At 36.9% G+C, this 7,996-nt stretch overlaps 1 pseudogene across 1 annotated transcript in view; it reads right to left on the reverse strand.

The window, feature by feature from the left end:
• Positions 1–1,255: 1,255 nt before the first annotated feature.
• Positions 1,256–7,996, reverse strand: part of LOC308394495 (interferon-induced protein 44-like) — a 37,280-nt pseudogene continuing 30,539 nt past the window's right edge. The window contains exons 4-8 of the transcript in view: positions 4,092–4,287; positions 2,124–2,273; positions 1,860–2,031; positions 1,628–1,728; positions 1,256–1,432 (exon numbers count right to left, since the gene is read on the reverse strand). The product of the transcript in view is annotated as an interferon-induced protein 44-like (transcript). The remainder of the gene's footprint in view (positions 1,433–1,627; positions 1,729–1,859; positions 2,032–2,123; positions 2,274–4,091; positions 4,288–7,996) is intronic.

Below are 7,996 nucleotides of genomic sequence, written 5' to 3' on the forward strand. Positions count from 1 at the left end.
TTAATATTAAAAAATGTTTTTGCCCAAAACATATGTGCACTACATGTCAGTAAAAATACTATGCAAATATTGATGTCCTTGACTGCTGAATAAACACTGACTGATTGTATCTCTTGTACTTTATCAACGCAGTATCTAAAAACTTTGCACCGTAGTGGTTAAAATCTCATTCTAATAAGAGTTAAAAGCGCATTCGGTTATTAGGTTTATAGGGTTATTGAATTATGGTTAACGGTTGGTAGAATTGTTTTTAACATTATCTGACAATTACATCTGCCACCCTTCTCCAAATCTGTGCCCCTACCTGGCCCCCCCAACAAAAATTTTCTAGACACGCCACTGCAGAGTGACAGAAAACAAGAAGCTCAAACATGCAAAGACACAGACGTACACAGAACAGAGGGGGCACAGAGAAACATGAAGGGCAAGGGATCAAAGCTAGAAACCATAGAATAAATCACACAAGTACAAAATACAAGAATCACAAAGAACTAAAAACGCTGGGTCAGGAGACCCAGGCTCCTGACAGCAGTGAAGTTTTCCAGCTGTGGTTAAAGAGTGTGCACTGCAAGATGTGTTTTGATTAACCCCTTCAAGTTAATGCAGCATGCAATTTGTATTTTATATGTTGTTAGAAAAGTAAGATGTTTATTTGTGACACAACTGTTGCGTTTATGTTAGTCACGTGTAATATGTCAACATTTGTAAAGGTCCCAGATTTTAAGCCAACAGACCCCTTATTGATCCTCTACCTAATCACACGAGCCAAGGTGTGAAAATGGGTGTGGATGCAGAAGATGCAGATGTAATTACAGTTCAGAAAACAAGAAATCAACTCAACAGATCACAGTCACCACCACCAAAATCAGCACACCTCCATTTACCTTCCATCTGTGCATGTGTATCTTTTTAGCTTTTTAATTTTCTTAGCAAAATTAGGATTCACTGTGTTAATGCACTGATTCACAGAGGACAGCCTTACAATGATTTATTTGAGTTACACAGCAGACAACAGGTTACATGCATATATCTGTCATTCTTCCTGCAGTTAACATTTTTGATTATACAGTAAAGAACAAAAAGTAGATGTATTGATTTTCCAGGAAGGTTATTTGGATTTAATTTGCAAAAGAAAATAAGTTAAAGAAAACAAGAACAAGACAAAAATTCAGTAGGATTAGATTTCTCATGAAATTAACTTTTTGTGTGACTTTTTTGTATAACATTTTCATTTTCTATCCCCCTCACACACTGATTATAGGTCAGGATTATCCTGGTCATTCAGGTAGTCCTCTCCATAGTCAATGATCTTTTTCAGTACACTCAGTATAAGTGAATCCACATCGTTCTCCGTCTCAATCTCTGTGTGGTAGTTCTTCACGAGGAAGATGCAGTTCAGTGGAATACCCAGGTTCATGCTCACTGTTTCCATCTAAGTTTAAACAAAATTACATTTTAAAAACTGAAACTGTATTGTTGCACTAGTGACATAATTATAAATTACTTCTTGAATTATTTGTACTGATTCCAGCTGAGGTTTCTGTACAAATATACTGAAATGTACAGCTAAATTAGAGATGTTATATTCATGTGTAAACTGTCTACATATGCATGAAAGTTACTTCACCTGCTTATTCAAGTACTTGCTCTTGTAGACGTTCTTTATGTCTTTTTTGACTTCAGGACAGGCTTCATCAATTTTAGTCATGATAGCTATTTGTGGGATCCCTGCCAATACAGAAACCAATGCAATCAATTACATAATTTCTTAGGGATTAATAAAGTATGTTGATTAATTCTTATCTCATGTTTTTCAGGTATTTGAAATTGTACATCATATGAACGACAACTGCTCTCACCTTTGTCACGAGCTGCTGATCTGACATCTTTCATCTTCCTGACAGTTTCATCATTCATTATGCTCACTGTGTCAGCAGGAATAACTAAAACCAGAATGTGGACTTTGTCATCTAAAGTGGGAAAACTGTTGTAGCTGGAATTTGTTTCAGGCAACGGAGATGTGGGATTGAACTGGAAAAAAGCAAAGTCACTGAAACCTTTTTGCATGATACAGTTTCTGTATCACAGCACTGTGTACAAGCATCTGAATGAAGATTTCATACCCTGTAATCTTCGTTTACATGTCCTCTAATGGCAAGTTTGATGTCTTCCACATGAATTCCTTTGTCACTGGACTGAAGGCCCATGGTGTCATTGAAGACAAAAGGGTAAAACGTTCCTGGCTCTCCTTACTGAATTTTATATGTCCTGAACTGTAAATAAAAAATGTAGTGTTGTTACATTAGTTCAGGATACTAGAGACCCTAAAAAGTTTACCAAATAATTTACAGTCTAGTTGTACCTACTATCTTACTTTTTCTAGTTCAGTGTCTATATGGCAGTTACCACTGCAGTGTGTAGTGCTAGAAAATCTGTTTTTTCATGTAATGCTCTAACAGCAAATGCCATAAGAATAGATACTGTGGCTTGCAAAAGTATTCAGCCCCCTTGAACTTTCCCACATTTTGTCACATTACAGCCACAAACATGAATCAATGTTATTGGAATTCCACGTGAAAGACCAACACAAAGTGGTGCACACGTGAGAAGTGGAACAAAAATCATACATGATTCCAAACATTTTTACAAATAAATAACTGCAAAGTGGGGTGTGTGTAATTATTCAGCCCCCTTTGGTCTGAGTGCAGTCAGTTGCCCATAGACATGCCTGATGAGTGCTAATGACTAAATAGAGTGCACCTGTGTGTAATCTAATGTCAGTACAAATACAGCTGCTCTGTGACGGCCTCAGAGGTTGTCTAAGAGAATATTGGGAGCAACAACACCATGAAGTCCAAAGAACACACCAGACAGGTCAGGGATAAAGTTATTGAGAAATTTAAAGCAGGCTTAGGCTGCAAAAAGATTTCCCAAGCCTTGAACATCCCACAGAGCGCTGTTCAAGCGCTCATTCAGAAATGGAAGGAGTATGGCACAACTGTAAACCTACCAAGACAAGGCCGTCCACCTCAACTCACAGGCCGAACAAGGAGAGCGCTGATCAGAAATGCAGCCAAGAGGCCCATGGTGACTCTGGACGAGCTGCAGAGATCTACAGCTCAGGTGGGGGAATCTGTCCATAGGACAACTATTAGTCGTGCACTGCACAAAGTTGGTCTTTATGGAAGAGTGGCAAGAAGAACGCCATTGTTAACAGAAAACCATAAGAAGTCCCGTTTGCAGTTTGCCACAAGCCATGTGGGGGACACAGCAAACATGTGGAAGAAGGTGCTCTGGTCAGATGAGACCAAATTGGAACTTTTTGGCCAAAATGCAAAACGCTATGTGTGGAAAACTAACACTGCACATCAGTCTGAACACACCATCCCCACTGTCAAATATGGTGGTGGCAGCATCATGCTCTGGGGGGGCTTCTCTTCAGCAGGGACAGGGAAGCTGGTCAGAGTTGATGGGAAGATGGATGGAGCCAAATACAGGGCAATCTTGGAAGAAAACCTCTTGGAGTCTGCAAAAGACTTGAGACTGGGGCAGAGGTTCACCTTCCAGCAGGACAATGACCCTAAACATAAAGCCAGGGCAACAATGGGATGGTTTAAAACAAAACATATCCATGTGTTAGAACGGCCTAGTCAAAGTCCAAATCTAAATCCAGTCGAGAATCTGTGGGAAAATCTGAAAACTTCACAAATGCTGTCCATCTAATCTGACTGAGCTGGAGTTGTTTTGCAAAGAAGAATGGGCAAAGATTTCAGTCTGTAGATGTGCAAAGCTGGTAGAGACAGACCCTAAAAGACTGGCAGCTGTAATTGCAGCAAAAGGTGGTTCTACAAAGTATTGACTCAGGGGGCTGAATAATTACACACACCCCACTTTGCAGTTATTTATTTGTAAAAAATGTTTGGAATCATGTATGATTTTCGTTCCACTTCTCACGTGTGCACCACTTTGTATTGGTCTTTCACGTGGAATTCCAATAAAATTGATTCATGTTTGTGGCTGTAATGTGACTAAATGTGAGAAGCCCTGGGGACCGAATACTTTTGCAAGCCACTGTACATCCTCATACATACTGCAATGGTGAAGCTGTCACCAGAGGTTGCTGCTGCCAAAGCTCGAGTTGCGATTTTGCCTCTTAAAACACTGTCGACAGAGTTGATGAAGCTGGACTTTCCAGCACCTGGTGGTCCATAAAGCATAATTCTGAGATGCTGGACATCTTTGTGAGGCTTGTAATCTCTGACAAGCTGCAGGTCTCGCTCTCTTTCACTGTTCATTAAGAAAATTACAATAGGATTTAGTGTGCACTTACAGTTTAACATTATACAACAGTAATATAAACAAACACAAAATAACACAATAAACTAACTCAAGCGTTCTGCCTCAGTGTGCGAAGTTACATAAATGAGGCATTTGATGTTTCATGTAACTCATTGGTCTGATTGTAAGAGGCGGAAGAGGAAAATGTGATGCTGATTTCTAAAGATTATAATAAGTATAACAGCAAGAGACAAACAAGTAGCAGAAAATGATTAATCTTTTGAATTCCTAATTTAATACATTTATTTTAGCACTCAGTGCACACTCAGCACTGTGATTCATTGCCAACAGAACAGCTGCACATTGGAGGTCTGAAACTCTCTACCGATACATTTATACATTATATAATCTGGTCTGACATTTACATCTAATAACAAGCATGTGTAAAAAACACGAGTCACATCAAAGTTCTGGAACACAAAAAAGAACCACGCCCATAATACTCACATCCATGGTATGTTCCTTTCTTCTTTCTGTAAAACTGTAAAGTGAACATGTTAATTTTGTGAATAACAACACAAGGGAATTTTAAAAAAAATAATCATGTGATGATTTAATCTTAATATTTAAACAATTTTGTATTATATTTGAAATATCTTACGAGGAGATAAAGGTGGAGGGGGAGGGGGAGGTGGAGTACCTGCAATTAAAATATGACAATGTAGCAACATTTTTGCAACACTTTTCCATATTCAGTGTTACTTATATAATTTACTTATTTCATTTTCTTATGTCAAATTAAATGTTACCATTTTCCACGTTCAGAACAAAAGTACATGATGGTATCTTTTGCATTATAAAATCACTCTGCAAACATCTATGACTAATCCAGATCAAGATAACACGAGAATCGAGGATTTTCTTATTTTAGCAGCTTTGATTTACACACCTCAAAAAGCTATTTGGTAGGTAGGTAGGTATGTAGGTATGTAGATAGATAGATAGACAGACAGATAGATAGATATAATTTTATTTTGAACATGCAAATATAATTGAAATAACAACAGAAAAAAAAAACCCAAAACGTAAATATCATCAAGCTATTTGGTAAGTCAAGTCAAGCAAGTTTTATCTGTAAAGAGCAATAATATATGAAAAAGCCCAAAGAGCTTAATATGCATGAAAACATACTGGGAGTAAATGAAAAACAGAAAACAAACAAACAAAAAAACTCAAAATTTAAGAACTTATTAAAGCAGAGCTACAAACAAACAAGCAAACCATCACAAATATTTAAGCCATAAAAATGTTACCCAAAAAAAATCTGCTTACCCCGAATAAATTTGATAAGTTTCCTAATGAAGCTCATGTTTTTTGCACTGACTACCTGTGAATAAAACAGGTAGTTGATTAAATGCCAGTTGCATTTAATAATTGTTTTTCTTACAGTACTGAAATGATAACACAATGTTAGCATACCTGAGTATCCAATTGTGATGGAAAAATAGTGGTTCTCTGGTGTTGCCTTCACTGATGTAGGCTGAGTATGACTTTGTTTTATATAAGCATGCTTTCAGTTTTATTTGAGTCATGTGACTTCTGTGAATTCCCTCCTCACTTGTCCACACTAGTCCGTTATAGCTTCTTTGTTTGTATGTGTCATACACACGTATTTCTTAGAATGGAATTATTGATTCAAAAGTAGCTTCTTAGTGTGTGGTAATTAATGACTAATGCTAATAATTACCACAGTATACACAATACCTGGTTCTAAATGTAAGTTTTTAACCTTTGGTTGTGGAAGAAAAAAAGTATCAAAGCATCAGCTTTTTCTGGATCAGAGTTTGCATATCAGCCACTCAATCAGTTTGCTCTACATGTATTCTACAGAATCTCCATGTATTCCAAGTTCTGAACTCAAAGTAAGTACAACTTAAAATAATCCAAACTTCCAATTTACAAATAAAAAAATTGCAGAAATAAAATGTGAAGCTAAATTAACTCACATTAAAAAAAAGGCCAGAGCAAAATGACAGACCAGCAGTCATTGTTTTTCCTACAATATTGACACATTAGCATACCTGAATATCCATTATGCTATAAAAAAGTGGTTCTCTTACGTTTCCTCCACTGATATAGACCAAGTTTGTTTTATATAAGCATGCTTTCAGTTTTATTTGGGTCACTTTGATGAATTCCTTCCTCTCTTGTCCACACTAGTCTAGACCACATTAAAAAAAAAGGCCAGAGCAAAATGACAGACCAGCAAGGTCAACATCATCAGATGTAAAACCAGGGCCAGATTTGGACAAGTTTTCCACAGCTTCACCTCCACCCTACTCTGACCGTGAAAAACAAGCTTCAAGAGCAACCAATCCCAATCTATCCCAGGCCAAACCAAAAATTGCTGGATCAATTGCACCATGTCTTTCTCCTCAAATCACCAGATTGGGAAAAGAGTTTAACCTAAGAAGGAGTGTGCACTAAAAACTGTAAAAATAAATTCAATTGAAAAAAAAGAAAATGTCCTGTTAGTTTTTTGCCAGGAGATTTTGTGTTTTTTTATCGGACTTTCACAGACTTTTCCAAAACTAGTAAAACAGAAAATTCTATAGATTGACAGTAGATCATCTGCACTATTTACTGACATTTCCTTCAAAGCCTCATTTTAAAAGTACAGATGGTATCTTTCTCCCTTTTCAGTGAGTTATTAGGATATCCTGATAATAACGAATTACAGTAGTCCAGACTAGAAGCAATAAATGCATGAACTAGTTTTTCAGCGTCACCCTGAGACAGGATTTAATTTTAGATATCCTGGTCAAAAATGACTCCAAGTTTTTTCACAGTGTTGCTGGAGGCCAAGGTAATGCCATCCAGAGTACTCAACTGATTATATACCATATTTCAAAGATTTTTGGGGTCAAGTACAATTACATCAATTTTCTGGGCCGGTTCTAGACAGGCATAAATGAGGGGGCAGACAGAAATGTAAAGATGGCACATGGTGGCAATGGAGGCGGGAAAGGGGTGGTGTGCTCGATAACAGTATCTCACAAAAGTGAAATTTCTCACAAAGAGATACTCGATATCAGATATATTAAAACCCAACAATAACACTTCTCAGTATTGCTCATATTAACAAAATTAAAAAGGGTTAGGCTGAGTTATAAAAAAACTCAGTTCACCAAGTCTTGAAAAAACAAACAAACAGAAAAATAGAATAAAAAAATAAAATAAAATACAGAATAAAATAAAATATCCATCTAGATCTTTAAAACCAAGAACATAAAATTTATCTTAACTGGATGACCTAATTCTCAAATAAATTTGCAAAATAAAGTAAGAATAAAATAAGACTTCTCAATATAGCCAATATTTACAGGGTTGGCAATTTAAAAAAAACACAGTTCACCATGTTTCCCTACAACTGTAAAACTATTTTGTAGAATACAACAGATTTTTGCAACTGAACAGCTCCACTGTCCTTTCTCCTCAGTCCACTCTACAACAACAGTCTCCTGTTTCCCTTTCCAAAAACTCTTACAAATTCATCCAAAGTTATTCATTATGGACTTCTTATGGATCAAGATCACCAATTCCTCTTCCTTTTATGTAACATGGTGTGACAGGTTAGGACCTGTGACAAAGTTGAGAAGGAACTCTCACATGATGCTGAAGACACACCAATCACCAGGGCTGTTACACACAAGTTATG

This window comes from Rhamphochromis sp. 'chilingali', assembly GCF_963969265.1.
Source record: "Rhamphochromis sp. 'chilingali' genome assembly, chromosome: 3".
NCBI lineage: Eukaryota > Metazoa > Chordata > Actinopteri > Cichliformes > Cichlidae > Rhamphochromis > Rhamphochromis sp. 'chilingali'.